The sequence below is a fragment of the Microplitis mediator genome, chromosome 6, assembly GCF_029852145.1.
Source record: "Microplitis mediator isolate UGA2020A chromosome 6, iyMicMedi2.1, whole genome shotgun sequence".
In the NCBI taxonomy this organism is placed as follows: Eukaryota; Metazoa; Arthropoda; class Insecta; order Hymenoptera; family Braconidae; genus Microplitis; species Microplitis mediator.
The window spans coordinates 3,724,138-3,741,351 of record NC_079974.1 but is presented as its reverse complement, the minus strand read 5'-3'; positions in this window follow the sequence as shown (position 1 = coordinate 3,741,351).

The window sequence follows — 17,214 nt, the reverse complement described above, 5'->3', positions numbered from 1 at the left end:
CCTCCAGAACTAAACAGCTCACTCGGCCTTCCTGTAAGGTTGGTAGAATGGGTGCGGCTGGGTTAATAGGATGATATCTTATGTACTACTTTCGAATGAAAATCGAACGGCTTGAGTGATGAACTTGATCTTTTATTATATTTTAATTTACAACGTTTTAACAGAACGTCACTTGTTCACTCTAGTTTTTCACAACTTTTATATAATTTGTATTATAAGATTATTTATCTTATCGGGTATTTTAAACAGATTTTTATTTATTAATGCGTCCTTTTTCACACCCAAAAGGGGTTTTATGCGCAGAAACTCGGCACAAAGTGAGATCACAAATTCACGTGATTTGTGTCACAATTCACTCGAACCGGATAGATCTTCGAGATCTTTCAATTGCAATTAAGAACTATACTCTACACGATAGTTGACTATCAGCCGAGTATCTAACTCAATTGGCAATTTAATTTATTAATAATGACCGTAAATGAATAAATTAATATCCTACACGAACTTAATCAGCCGGATACCTAGATCGATTTACGGTATAATCGATTTGAATTTTTGTAAATGAATAAATTAATATCCTACACGAAATTAATCAGCCGGATACCTAGATCGATTTACAATTTATTTAAAGTGAATTTGGAAAACCGTCACTGATAAAATGATATCCTACACGAAATTGATCAGCCGGATACCTAAATCAGCGACGATTACTTATTGCCACGTCGGAAGATTTCTGCAATAAGATTACGGGCTATCGACGCCGTTTACGCGGACCAAGAAGTTAAAAATGAACTGAAGGCCCTGAGCCATGGTGCTCAGGCTTTTTATAAACTTTGCTTTGACAATAGATGGGGAATTTTTAATTATCGTCATTGGTGGAAAGTGACGACAGTTTATTATTTATTCGTTAAACTTATTGCAGGTGTCTTCCCACTATTCTTTGCCGCATAAAAAGGTGAAAAAGCTGACGCTGCGTTGTCGCGCGCTTTTCAAAGAGGAGCTCAGGAATAATTATTTTAAATAATTATTAACATAAAAAAAAAATTTATTTGGACATAACACCGAGATGCAACGTTAACAGTTTTGATAATGTATTATACCAAGGAGCGACAGAATCAAGTCAGTCGATCACAAGATCTAGTAGAGCTAAGAACTCTATACAAATCCACTGGCTTGATCCTGTCACTCGGACTTTAAGGCAAAATATATATATATATATATCTATCCGTATTTTTTTCAAAATACATTTTCCTTTTTAACTTTGGGCGCCGCCACTGGCAGCCCAATATTAATACAAACCTCATACTGGGCGCCGTCCCCGGCAGCCTAATATTTTCACCTGCTTTGGGCGCCGACACTGGCAGCCCAAGCACTTCCTTCCTGACTTCCAAAATTCATGCCGAGAAGCCGAAAGGCAGGTAAAAAGGCCCAATTACGTCGGGTCCTTCGTACGATCCATGAGGATCTCGGTCGTTCAGTTCACCAACGCCGCCGCCTAGAAATCGTTGCCGAGGAAGTTCTTCTCGATCCAGTGACGTTGGTTATTCCAAATTCGGGTATCGCGTTAAGTGAGGTTCGGGAGTTGTCGAGCTCTTGTGTCGTTGAGCCATCGAGCTCTTGTGTCGTTGAGCTGTCGAACTCTTGTGGTGTGGTCCAACAGCTGGAGTCGCTCGTCCTTACGGAGGAACCGAGCCTTCAAAGCTCTTCCTGTGCAGAGGAGGATTCACGGGCGAACCCAGTCTTCTGGACTGGTATCAGTGAGGGTTGGCAGTTGGATTCAGTGGACGTTCCATCCGTCCATCCACCCAGTGGGAGCATCCCTTTTCACGACCCTCGTTACGGGTATTACTCCGAGGCCTACTTCAAGGCCACCGGCCGAGACGCGTACGCACCAGCGGAGGCGAAGAAGTTACGCAAGAAAGGGATTATTTGGGCTGACTTATGGGGCCCATAATCTCCACCATGGTAAGTCATTGAACTTTTTGCCTAAAATAAGAGAAGGTCAACAGCTGACGCACCTGGGGTCTATTGACACCCTAACGACGTCAACCTAGTCAAATTAAAAATATTCTGTATGATCAATAGATAAGCCAGAATGTAACATTGGTGCTGTGACCAGGATGCTGTTGAGTTTCTTTTATTTTATTGTTTTATTATAAATTATACAAAGTGTTGCTACGGAAATTTTAATAGAAAGTGAACGCGAGTGTTTTTCCTTCGTATTAAAAAATGTTTAATGTTTTATGACAAATTAATTATAAATACTCGCGATCACTTCGTAAAAACGGGAACGATTTTTGAATTATTTAATTATTTCCCGTGGAACTTTATCCTTTTTTTATCATTTAAATTGATCAGTAAACGACGTATCGGTGTTTTAATGAGTAATTTTATTCTCCGTCGGATTGTGATAATAGTTATGAATAAAATTCTTACCGTCGGAAAACGCCCGTCAATATCATCATAATCGTTAGTGCTTTACAGTACGGAACTCGTTGTGAAACGCTACTGAGTTATTTAAATTTAACTAGATAAATGAACTATAACACTTATCCAAGTTTGACATTATTGAATCAGTTGACCGAATTAATATAAACATTGGAATAATAACTGTATAAGACCTCAAATGAGAATTCTATCCCGTTGATCTAACGGAAGTTATCTTTCATCAATTTTTATATTAATGCTGTCCGTTGCTCATTACTGTGATTCCGAATAAATGTTATTTATTTAAGAATTTTTCAATTGTGAGCTAAGAATTAAGATTTATCAATGCTATCGAGTCTATCGTAAAACCGTATGAAATTGATTATCTTCTATCTGAAATATATGATTTTTTTTTTTCTTTCTCAAATCAATTATCAATTAGTCAATTTAAATTATTATTGAACTATTTAACCTTATAAATTAATTTTTTTTTTAAATCATTGATTACAATTACTTCGAGAATCTCTTTTTTTAATTTACGGAAGTAATATAACTCATAAAGTATATTCAAAAAAAATATAGCTGATAAATAGCGCGACAATTGAGGAAGCTTAAATGAATATTCATTTTTTTTTTTCTTAAAATGGATAGAAAAAGAGAACCTATGACAGAGGAGGAACTCCTTGAACTGTCTGATAAACTTAGCGAAGAGTGTAAAATGCACGATGATCGGGAAGCAGGTCTTGAGGCCCGGGAACGGCTCCTTAATGACCGATTAAGTGACCTTTCGGAGCGAGACCAAGTTAACATTGAAAAAGAATCGAAACTACGCGACCTTGAGGCTGAACTGCGAAAAATAGAAATTTCTTTGGGAGAACGCGAGCTTGACTTAAAGTCACGTGAATCGATAAATCGGGGTGAACCCAACGAGCTCAAGGCCGAGTTTGAACGTCGGTTAAAAGAATTAAAAGAGCGCGAAGCAGAATCTAGTCAGCTTCTGGAGCAGGCTAAAATTATGCAAACGGAGCGATTGAACAAACGCGAGGCTATATTAGCCAATCGGGAACGTGAGTTAACAGAGATCCTGGAAAAACTGGATCAACGAGAACGTGATCTGCTTGAGCGAGAAAACGCGGTCGCTGCTCAAGAAAAAGAGTTGCGAAACGACTCCAGATTATTGCAATCTTGGGCTCCGGAACTCAAGCAAATGAAAGCGTCCACCGTGACTAAAATTCCAAGCGTTATTCAAGAACTCAAGGACGAAATGTCGCAACTAAGAAACAGCGGGCCGAATGAGCTCACCTGTAACGCGAACATCACAATCAAGGACGCGTTGTCCTATGTGCCTACCTTTGACGGTACTAGCGCCGCGGTTTCGGATTTTATAAGATCATGTAATCGAGCCTGTTCCATGTTGGCGCCGAGCGCCGAATTTATGTTTTTGACACTTGTACGGCAAAAATTTAAAGGCGACGCTCGGATCGCCGTGGAAAATATGGAATATAGTAATATGAAGGAGTTCGAAAATCTCTTTCGCACTGTCTTTGACCGTCACCGTTCTGCTAACCAATGCAAGGCCGAGCTAGAGAACATCATCATGCGACCCAAAGAAAACATGGTTTCTTATGTCAACCGCGCTCGTACGATCTACCGCGATATTCTGCACGCAGAAACAACCGAAAGAGGTACGCTGATTGAATCAGAAAAACTAAAAATCGAGAAAGACGCGATTGCGGCTTTTCTTAATGGCATTCCACCTTTACTGCAGGTTCAATGTTTACTCAAGCCACACGATACGTTGGAGCAAACATACGCGTCATCGATAGCCGCGTTTAAAAATCATGAGGACAATGCAAAGCGCTTCCAAATAACGGACGCGGTCTCTGTAGCGTATATACAGAGTAATCAACCTGATAGGTCTAAGCCACCTAGGCAAGAGCGCCAGGCGGATCAAAATAAAGAGCTTCGATGTAATTTTTGTAATAAACGCGGGCATTTCGAAAGGGATTTCTTGCAGAAAAAGGCATCGGGTAACAACAATAACAATAACAAATTTAATAACGACAGTAAATTTAACAATAAACACAGTAATGTTGACCGGAGAAACCAGAATAACGGATCCGGTAGTAAGAACAACCCTCGCGGTAACGAGAGAAAACCCGAGAAAAGTCGGGAGGAGTGCCCGTGCTGCGGCAACGTAAATCACAGTTTGGCAAACTGTTTTAAATTTGCATCACTTGTACAAACGCGTTATGGGCCGTCGGGAAACTCCAAACTCCCGGGGAAGAACGACGACGGGTCCCACGGGAGTCCGAAACCAGTTCAAAGCCCGCCGAAAAATCCTTTCAAGGTCGCGCACCAGTCAACGTCGCGACAGTCGTAATTAATTTAAGAAAAACCGAGGTACCAGCAATTTTGGTCAAAAGCGATGATATTAAAAATTATTTAACGATCGAGCTTGATTCGGGCTCGGAGGTAAATATTATAAAAATTGGTGCGTTAAACAAACCACAAGGTATCGACAAAGAACAGAAATTGGCGCTACTGGGCATAAATAAAGACCCAGTATATACGGTTGGTAAAATCCACGTAGAATTATTCGGTTACGATGTTGAATTTAATGTGGTGGAAGACGACTTCCCCATAGTTCATCCCGCTATTTTGGGTGCAAAATTCTTTAACGAATATGGCGCTCGATTCTTCTTCGATCGCAAGTTATTTACGTTTTACGATATCGAAGCCCCGTTCTTCGAAACGGAAATTGACAAACCGCCTCCAAGATCTGTTACAGTGGTTAAAATTAAAACCACTCCCGATTCATCTGACTATGGCTACGTACCTCGAATATACTGTGCATCCGAACTCGAACTCGGAGGCACTTTTGAAACTAATAATAATGGTAGTACGCTCTTACGGGCTTACAATAACTCTGATACTGAAATTTCTATTCCCAGGCCTGTGGTCGATTTACAATCGTCCTTATGGGGGGACGAAAGCGATATTTCCACTCAATTAAAATCAGTGAATTTAATTTGTGATTTTCCATGCGAGCCTCAATCAACTGCTATTAATGCAGATAATTTTGTTGAGCCTACCAGGGCTATTAATAACTCACGACTGTCTAAAGACATTGGGTCGGAAGTCGGGGAGAATTTGAAGGATTTAGGGGTCGTAGAATCAAAGGTATTCACGATGTCTAAAAATAATAAAATGCCGGAGCGGGCACAAGAAGTGACCAACTCTGTGCATATTACCGAAGATTTATCGGTTTGGCAGCGCATGGAAATCAAGAATTTGATTTTTGAGAATCAAGATTTATTTTATTTATCTGGAGAAAATCTTGGATCCACAAACGAGATTTTACACCGTATAATAACTACGGATGACCATCCAGTATTTAAGAAACAATATCGCTTTCCTCCCATACATAAGGAGGAGATCTCGAGACAGGTCAGAGAATTAGAAGGGAAGGGTATTATTAGACCCTCAGAATCAGGTTATTGTTCCCCGATTTGGATCGTTCCTAAAAAGGAAGATTCTTTCGGTAATAAGAAATGGCGTATGGTAATCGACTTTCGTGATTTGAACGAAAAAACTTTTACGGTCGTTTACCCTACGCCAAATATTGTCGAAATAATCGACCAAATAGGCGATGCTGAGTACTTCTCAACTTTTGATCTAGCGAGTGGTTTCCACCAAATTAAAATTCACCCAGACGATATACACAAGACAGCCTTTTCTACGCCAAACCAGCATTATGAATTTGTTAGAATGCCGTTTGGGCTGAAAAATGCCCCTCCGACATTTCAAAGATTAATGAACACGGTATTGGTGGGACTGCTTGGCAGGGGTGTCTTTGTGTATATGGATGACATAGTCGTCTACTCTAAAACATTTGTGGACCACGTCGCGAAAATCAAAGAGTTGTTTATTTGTCTACGTAAGTCGGGTTTGCAACTGCAACCCGATAAATGTAACTTATTTTTAAAAGAAATTAATTATCTGGGACATATAATATCGGGAAACGGTGTTGAACCGGACCCTAAGAAAACTGACGCGGTCGAAAAATTCGCGATACCGAAAAATGTTAAAAAGTTTCGGGAATTTTTGGGTCTAACCGGGTATTACAGGAGATTCATTGACAACTACGCGAAGATAAGCAAACCACTAACCTCTCTGCTGCAAAAAGATGCAGTGTTCGAATGGGGTCAGAGTCAATCAGAAGCGTTTAAGACGCTTAAAAAGAAATTGATAGAGTCACCGATTTTACAATTTCCGGATTTCTCGAGAGAGTTTATCATCACAACTGATGCTTGTGATTACGGAATCGGGGCGTGTTTAAGCCAAGGGGAAATAAATAAGGATAAACCTGTGTCTTACGCGTCTCGCTTGTTAAATTCAGCCGAACGTAACTATTCGACCATTGAAAAGGAAATGCTCGCGATAGTCTACGCGGTGAATAAATTTCGGCCATACATCTATGGAAGTCAATTTACGTTAGTTACTGACCATAGACCCCTTACATGGGTTAATTCGGTATCATCACCAAACTCTCGAATAGTAAGGTGGCGGTTAAGCATGGAAGACTACATGTATAAAGTAGTTTACAAGCCGGGTCGCGTAAATTCAAACGTGGATTCTCTCTCTCGAAATCCGGTTGACGAACCAGAGGAGTGTACTCCTGAAGCACGGGTCGACCCGATACGGAAATTCGATCCAGATAAAACGGCAACGACTCCCGATAAAACGAGCGAAGATGACTCTACCCCCGGGGTAAAACGGACGAGGAAGCAGTACAATCTCAGACGCAAAGTACGCGTTGTTACTGACCCGGAAGATAATGACACCGAGCCGGAGCAGGTAACTCCTCCAGTCCAATTCGTATTTAGACCCCGCGTGTGGCCTTCAGCTCCACCTGTACCTGATACAAATCAATCGCCCGCAGAAGGTCATCAATCTGCGAACGATTCTAGCGACGGTGAGGAAGTAGTAGTTTCGGATAACGAAGATCGGAGTCGTCAACAGGTTATTCCTGATTCGGACGACGAACCGATGTTAGAAGACGCGGAAGCGGATGACGAAGCTAACGCTAACGAAAACGATATCGGAGAGGAGCGACTCCAAACCGATGGAGAAACGTCGGAATCGGACGACGATAACGTCCAAGGTCGCAAAGACGTGGACCAAGAAGACAGCGATGAAGGAGAGTATGCACCCGTTCGTCCACGAGCCAGGCGAAAGCATACTACACCCATGACGCGAGAAATAGCTCCAAACGTTCGCGAAACGCGTGACCGGTTGTCAATGCAATCAGATAATGTACTAATATTTACAAACGTAAAAGGGAAACCTCATGACGAAGGAAGCAAAGAACTTGCTGACGTCTTGGAAATTCCCGCACAATTAACCTTTTGTAGGTCTACTGTAATACCCTACAGGGGAAATAAACGCTGTATAATAGCAGCTCCTAAGTATAGAGATATTGACCTCGTATCAGTCGAGGATATCCGAGAGACATTGGCTTCTGCATACAATGTAGTAATGGAAATAGGTCTAAAGTCATTCAGCGTGGCAAAAACTAATAAAATAGATGATATAAATTGGTTGACAATCCAAGAAGAATTAATCGATATCTTTGCAGACACCGAGGTTAAAATAACTATTTGTCTTAACCTCGTGCGTATCCCAAATGAGGATGAAAAATTAGAAATTTTGGAGGAATACCACGGTTCGGCCGTGGGAGGTCACAAAGGGATGACCAAAACGTACAAAAGAATCAGACAAAATTTTTTCTGGCCAAAAATTAAACAAGATGTTATCGATTACATTCCAAAATGTTTGGATTGCCAACTAAAAAAGTTAATTAGAGTTAAGACAAAGCAGCCAATGGTCCTCACGGATACCCCTGATGCGGGTTTTGATAAAATAGGTTTAGATATTATGTACCCAACGCATACTCCTGCGTCTGGAAATAAGTACGTATTAACTATACAGGATCTCCTGACTAAGTTTTCAATGGCAATCGCTTTAGAGCAAGCAACAGCCGTAGATGTAGCACAGGCTTTAGTAAATCGTTGGTTTTGCTACTTCGGGCCACCTAAGGCCATACTAACTGATCAAGGAACGAACTTCCTTTCGAGTCTATTAAAAAACATTGCGAAAAAGTATAAAATCAAACAATATCATACATCTGCATATAGACCTCAGAGTAATGGATCGGTGGAAAGATCTCACCATGTATTACAAGAATATCTGAAAAATTACATAGGCGAGAATGAAGATTGGGATGAATGCCTGGACATAGCCTCATTTTCATATAATGTAAGTGAACATGAGGGTACAGGATTCACTCCGTATCAGTTAGTATTTGGGAAGTTACCCCGTCTTCCTTCTCGCATACAAACTATTGAAGAACCTAATGAGACATATGCAGGTTATTTAGAGCAATTATATAGACGTATAAGACAGGCTGAAGTGACTGCCAATGAAAACTTACATCAGGCTAAAATTAGGTCAAAATTTTATTATGATAGGAAAATAAATCCACACCAGTTTAGACCGGGTACTAGAGTATTTGTACTACGGGAACCAAGGAAAAGTAAAGGAGACCCGCAGTATACCGGTCCTCATGACGTAATAGCAATCGGTGGGAACGAGACGGCCGAAGTAGATATAGATGGAGTGGTGAAAGTAGTTCATCTCAACAAGCTAAGAATATCTCGTATATAATTTTCAGGTGACCGGATTGGTGATACTGCTGGGACTTCTTCCCTTTTCCTTGGGGCTGGTTGGATATGACTGCAGTGGATCGTCGATGAATATGACTACGCTATCATTGTTGGATGTAGGGGAGTGCAATTTCCCCGTAAGAAAAGCGGAAACTGAAAAGGTCTCAATAAGCTTATTGCAACCGGCTGAAATAATTCACGTCCACGTGATTGAATGCAAAATTTTAATCAATAGAGTCGTACAGCGTTGCGGAATGCACTCCCATACATCCTCCGTGTTAAACGGGCGTAGAGAGTATTATTTAGAGATGGATTATACTAGATGTAAGAAAATGCATGAAACGGGTGCAATCTGGCTTTACGATCGAGTCCATATGATTGATTTGAAAATGAACACTACAAACTTTAGACAGGCTATACTAGCCGGTGATCACCATATGGACGGTACACGTGCGGAAGGTGTGTTTAGTGATGCGTGGGGTACTTGGCAAAAAGTAGTGGCCGACGGCTTAATCGAAATATCTCTTTCCGATTATGAAACAACGCTGAACACTAAAACGAATCAGGTAATTTTAAGATCGGGAACGCGATGTGACGCGCAAAAACTTACTTGCGTTAGTAGTGAAGGTATGACCGCGTTCTGGAGTGAAACTCCAAAAGATTCGTGCCTGATGAAATACGCGTTGCTTTATCAAGGATCGGCCACGAGAATCATCGGGGAAGAGGGACATCCAGATGTCTATTCACTCACCACGGAAGATATCACCTTCGCGCTTGCCCAGCGAGGTGAGGTAGAAGTATGCGGGCATAATGTTGTCAAAACGGAGCACCCGAAGCTTTTCATAGTCGTCCTTAAAACCTCAGATTACACCATGCAGGTAGAAGCAATTAAGACCAAAGATATGGATATTTTTGCGTATGTAAACAGCAAGTTTATATACGTCGAGAAATTTATTAGGCAGCAGATTCAAAACCTCTACCATGACGTCCTCGTAAGACGTTGTGAATTAGAGCGTTCAATATTGATGAATGCATTGGCCTTGTCATCATTAGCTCCAGACGAATTCGGTTACGCGCTTATGAAAAGCCCAGGGTACTTCACCACCGTTGCCGGTGAATTAGTGCACATTACAAAGTGCCTACCTGTGCCTGTGCGCGTAAGACACGATGAACACTGTTATCAAGAACTTCCGGTAACGTACAACAACCAAAGTTATTTTCCAGCTCCAAAGTCAAGGATACTCCTAAGAAGAGGTACTATCATCGAGTGCAATGCTATTCTACCTACTGGGTACTTCATTGATGGAGCATGGTACCATTTGACGCCTCAGAGTATTCGGGCACCAACACCACAACAACTTCAACCGCTGACAGTTCCGACTTGGAACTACAAAAACCCAGAGCATCTGGCTACATCAGGAATCTACTCTCCAAAAGATCTTGAGAAATTACGTAACCGGATAATGTTTCCGGCTGAAAGACCAGCACTGCTTAATTCCATAGCCATGGGAGCAGCTGGAAGAGATATACCCGCAGGAAGCATCAACGTGCTGGGATTATTCGACGAAGAAGCGCTAGAAAAATTAGCGCTTACCACAGGACAGAGAATCTGGCGAAGCTTAATCGACTTCGGATCCGTTACCGCTGGCATATTATCAGTTATGTTAGTATTACGTCTATTGAAGTTCATTTTCGACACGATATTTCATGCATACGCATTGTATGGCATATGGGGCTGCAGCTTAGTCCTAGTAACAGCAATATGGGATACATTGGCGAATCTCATACTGCATCACCATCACCGCAGAAGGTACGATTTGGATGTAGAGAGTCAAAGAGGCAAGGCTCCAATACCTCGTCCGAGGTCAAGTATATCCATTATCGATGAGGAACCTGAACTTCATAGGTCTGCGCCACCTCAAGAAATGTCCTATGCGGAACTAAATCGTCAACTCGAAGATCAACCACTGAGGTCCAAACTCCATGAGTGTACAAACAGTGATATGCTAACTCGTTTGAGAAACCGCGCGGAAAACCGCGAGTGAACATTTTTAGTGAAATTCGCGAGTGAACGCGAAAGCCAGATTGTGCCTATTTAAGTTAAAAAAAAAAAGCATTTTAGAAATTTAAGGAATTGTCTCGAAGACAATAAATTAATCTTAAAAGACTTTGATACCTGTTATTATCAGGAAATTTTATATTTGGTAATGTTTTACTTAAGAATTACGCAGTATAGTAGTATTAGATAACCGAAAGGGTGTTCAGAACACATATATGTATCTGTAATTGTTTTTTTTTATACCATAAATACGTAGAATCATTGAAAGATGTTAACTGACTTAAGTCGGGAGGTTGTTACCTCGCATTATTTTTAACTTCTTCAGTCAGTTACTTCTTAAGTAACTTATGAATAACCGCAAGGCGGACGTACACCTGTACGAATTTATATTAAGAGTTAATCATTTCAAAATACCAAACGACCGAGTCGGAAGGTAATTAAAATACGAAGATACTAACGATTAGTTTCATATTAATAAGTTTAAATAACATTATAGAACGTTGTGTCTCAGGTTAAGGTTAAAATACTAGAGCCAAGAACCTTTTTTTTTATTACAGTATTCAAAATCAAATTTAACCTTTAGTTTATATAGAGTCAGTCATGTTATTAATTTAAATTTATATCGAGCCACTTTATTTATGATCAGAAGTCGCACCGATTTTATTAAAGCGCCGCGACTTACTTAAGTCGGGAGGTGTTACGTTCTGGCTCTAATTAAATTAAAATAAAAATTTTTAGAATTTTTTTTTTTGAAGTCTCGAATTTTTTATTCGCCACAGTGGGCGAATAAACGGTTCGACACTTCTTATAATCATAATTAAGTAATAAATTAATAAATCGTTACTTTGTTGGCGATATTATTTTTATTCACCGCCAACAATGTAACGGAAATCTCTTGCGATAAGAGAGTCGCCGTGGCTCGCGGATAGTCTAAACAGATGACGATGCATGAGACCCGGGCCACGACGATTCTCTCATAGGGAACCTGAGATGCAACGTTAACAGTTTTGATAATGTATTATACCAAGGAGCGACAGAATCAAGTCAGTCGATCACAAGATCTAGTAGAGCTAAGAACTCTATACAAATCCGCTGGCTTGATCCTGTCACTCGGACTTTAAGGCAAAATATATATATATATCTATCCGTATTTTTTTCAAAATACATTTTCCTTTTTAACTTTGGGTGCCGCCACTGGCAGCCCAATATTAATACACACCTCATACTGGGCGCCGTCCCCGGCAGCCTAATATTTTCACCTGCTTTGGGCGCCGACACTGGCAGCCCAAGCACTTCCTTCCTGACTTCCACAATTCATGCCGAGAAGCCGAAAGGCAGGTAAAAAGGCCCAATTACGTCGGGTCCTTCGTACGATCCATGAGGATCTCGGTCGTTCAGTTCACCAACGCTGCCGCCTAGAAATCGTTGCCGAGGAAGTTCTTCTCGATCCAGTGACGTTGGTTATTCCAAATTCGGGTATCGCGTTAAGTGAGGTTCGGGAGTTGTCGAGCTCTTGTGTCGTTGAGCCATCGAGCTCTTGTGTCGTTGAGCTGTCGAACTCTTGTGGTGTGGTCCAACAGCTGGAGTCGCTCGTCCTTACGGAGGAACCGAGCCTTCAAAGCTCTTCCTGTGCAGAGGAGGATTCACGGGCGAACCCAGTCTTCTGGACTGGTATCAGTGAGGGTTGGCAGTTGGATCCAGTGGACGTTCCATCCGTCCATCCACCCAGTGGGAGCATCCCTTTTCACGACCCTCGTTACGGGTATTACTCCGAGGCCTACTTCAAGGCCACCGGCCGAGACGCGTACGCACCAGCGGAGGCGAAGAAGTTACGCAAGAAAGGGATTATTTGGGCTGACTTATGGGGCCCATAATCTCCACCATGGTAAGTCATTGAACTTTTTGCCTAAAATAAGAGAGGGTTAACAGCTGACGCACCTATTGACACCCTAACGACGTCAACCTGGTCAAATTAAAAATATTCTGTATGATCAATAGATAAGCCAGAATGTAACACCTCTTTTCTCCATACAATAATTGAATAAAACATATTTCTTTTCTAGATTTAATAATATCGAACAATAATTCTGATTCTCTTAAACATAAATTAATTAATTTTTGTTTTTTTTACAGATTTTATTATTTCACAAATTGATGTAATAAGAACTGAGTTCCGAAAAGTAAAAAAAAAAAAAAAAAAAATCTGTCTATCGGTTGACCCTGCGGGCCAGCCTTAAAACCTCCCGCTGTTTTTGAGCTCCTTGAGCTCGAAAACTTCGTCCAATTAGTCAGAATAGCTTCCTAGGACCTCTAAACGTCGACATCTGATGAAAATTCGATTTTCGTAAGTCGGACCGAAACCAATAACTTCCCTAATTTTCGAAAATTTACAATTGTCTCAGCGGGAAGTTAAAAATAACTTGAATTAAGAAAAATTCGTTCTTCAAAATACAATTCTCGTTTTAAATATTTAGGTTTTCTTACGCTAAAAAAAATTTTTTTTGAAGTAAGTAAATAAACTCTTGGGTCTAATTCCGAAATTTATTCATTCAAGTATTTTACTTTTAGCTGAAGAATGTGACAGTCGTGGGCCAATAGTATTTTATTCTTTAGCCGATAACGTCATTTTCTTGTCCCAAGAAAATCATTCTCTTGGTTTGAGATACTGACGATTCGGTTGAAGATGTCACTTTTTGGGACAAAAAAAAAATTCTTTGAATAGAGCAAAACCAGACTTCCTTCAATAATTAGCTCATTTATATCAAATATTTAATTTTTTCGAATAAAAAAAAATTTATTATCTCGAAAAAAAGAATTTTTTCTTAAAGAAATTAATATTTTTTCTTGAATAAAAAAGTTCAAGGCAATAAAAGCAATTGTAATAAATTATAGTACTAATATATTTGAATTTCAATATATAACTGAACTTCAATCTTAAATGAGGTCGAGGACAGATTATCAAGAGTCAATAATATTGTTATATTCGGAGTTGTTGAGTCTGATGGCCAAGCTGCTGCCCGACGGTGTGAGAACGATGCTGGTAAAGTATAGGAAATCTGCTCCCAACTTGGCCCCAACATTACAATAGATAATTGTTTTCGCATTGGGAAATTGTTTCCCAATCTGCCCACACCTCGACCAATTAAAGTAACACTTTCTAATTCGAGTTATGTTCAGCAGATAATCATGACTCTGGGCTAACTGAGGGGTCAGCCGCCATTACCTCGAATTTTAGAGAATATCTCAATAATGAAGGACCGCACTGCGCTGCAGAGATCACAACAAAAATAAATATCTCTGGAGCTTCAACGTCGCAAAGCAGAGGGAGAGAAGAATCTGAAGATAGTGACCAGGAATGGCATCGCTACAATAATCAACAATCCTCATCGACCAGTCACAACTCAAGCCGCTTCTCAATCTTAAATAAATCCATTTCTTGTTTAAGTATATACTATCAGAATGTAAGGGGAATGACTACCAAATTATGTAAATTTTATTTTAATTCATTAGATACTAAGTATGATATTTATACAATTTTGGAGACATGACTTAAGCCAGGCACTCTTTCGTCTGAATTTTTTGATATATATATCTTCTCTGTTTTTAGGTGTGATAGAAGAGAAGCTTTCAGAAAGTCAGGAGGAGGGGTTCTTATTGCATGTAGGTCCTTCTAACATGTAATGAGCTTAGACTTTGAGGACCTGCTCTATGATTTTCATCAGATTGATATTGTTGGAGTGAAAATAGTAAATAGCAATATACTAACCGTTATTGTGATATATATTCCACCTGATATTCCAATAAATGTATTGTCTGACTTCCTAGATGCTCTCTCCTCTCATGACGCAATGGACTCGTGCTCATTAGTATTGCTGGGTGATTTCAACTCTCCTCTCTTCACTGCTACTTACGGCAGTCAATGTTTTAATAAAAAAACCGAATTATTATCAGCGTTCTCAACCTATCTCAGCCTTGGGCAATATAATACGGTGTTAAATAGCCACGCTCGCACCTTGGATCTGGTCTTCTCAAATATAAGTTGTTATGTGGAGAGGAATGCTACCCCACTGGTCAAGCTAGACTCGTACCATCCAGCATCAACCGTATCTATCCAGCAAACTGTAAATAGATCCAAGAATCCAGTCTACAAGCAATTAGGAAGATATAAATAATTTCCATAAATACACGAAAAATAATCTATTAATCGAACTAAGAATGGTAGACTGGTCCGAGCTTGATAACTTCGAGTCACCTAATTCACAAACCGATAGATTTTATGATCTTCTTAACTTGGTGTTCAATAAGGCGATACCACCTTTATCAGTTGAAACTTGCCATAGAGTTAACTATCCTGCATGGTTCACATCAGAAATAAGAAAAGACCGTAAAATTAAGGAAAAATTTAGAGCTAAAAAAAATCAAAATCAGTCACAATATTTTGCTAATCAATATAATGAGATTAGAAAGGTTCTTAAATCTAAAATTAAATTAGTATACAAAAATTATCAAAACGATGCAGAAAGTAGTTTAGTTAAGAACCCTAAAAAATTTTGGTAATTTTTGATGAATAAATAAACGGACTCAATAAATTTATATGATTATCTTCCAAATAGAAATTAGGATTTTCAAGTTTTGAACATTCATCATCGGACATTTCAATATTATAATAAAATCATCATAAATTTCATTGTGTAATTGCTTGTTAGTATTATTTTGATTGATTATATTTAATTTGTCAATATTTTTGGTTTTGTATATACTGCTATGATTTTTTATTTTAATGATTATTCTAATGATTTTTTATTATTTCATGATTTTGAAGGTTCTTCTTCATTTTCGTTTGCATTTATATATGCGGTTGTAGAGTTAAGATCTGTTTTATTTTCGTTGCATACATCAAGTATAGAAAATATTGGCTTATGATAACTAAAATATGTTTCGTAGACACCACATTGAATAGCATCTAAATTAGCAAATATAACGTCAATTTGTGTATTTAAATTAGTTGTCACATCATTTTTTTGTAATTTAGTATTTAATCCGAATTTCTTGAAATAATTAATTAAATATACAGTTTCAACTTTTTTGTCTTCGTTTAAAATATTATAATTAAAATCGCCAAGTAAAACTATTTTATTATTTTCCGGAATTTGTTTTATTAATTCATTGCATGATTTTTCGAACATTGTATGATTTGTTGATGGTGATTTGTATTCACTGATAATATAATAATTGTCTAATTGTAACATAAACATTTCAACATGAGAATTTTCATTAAATTCATTAATTGTAGTGATAAATTCTATATTTTTTTTTTTTTCATGTAACAAATTAATCCTCTACTATTATGTTTGTAATTTGATCTATATACGATTTTATAATCATTAATATTCACATTATCGTATTCTTTTGTTTGTGTTTCACTAAATATTAGTAAATCACCTTTTTGATACCATTCATCAGAAATAATATAATTTACTTTTTTTTCAACGTTGTTACATTCTGATAGATAATAATAAACCCATGTTCTTTTTTCAAAATGTTATATGATGATTCTAATTTTGGATTTTTCTCATAAATGATAATTCTTCCAACATATTGATTGTTGATTTCGATTTTTTGTGAGGAGGTCTGAAGGGACCTAGTATAAATAATTCACATTTTTTCTTTACTCTACTAATTCCAACGTAATACATTTGATTTGACATTCGTTCGTTTGCTGTAAAATCTAAGCAAAGCTCATCGAAAGATTGCCCTTGAGCTTTGTGTATGGTCATAGCTTCTGCTTCAATTACTGGGAATTGTTTACGGATAGCTTTAAATTCTGTATTAGCTGAAATATTTAAAGAAATAGAAACTTTTTTGATTGGTGTCAATTTCGGATCTATGTCATTTGTTATCATATAACCAGATAATGATGCTTTGGCTATGTTACCTACTATTGTAGAATTAAAATCAATCCACAAAGTATCTAATTCATTTTCTTTATATGTAATTAAC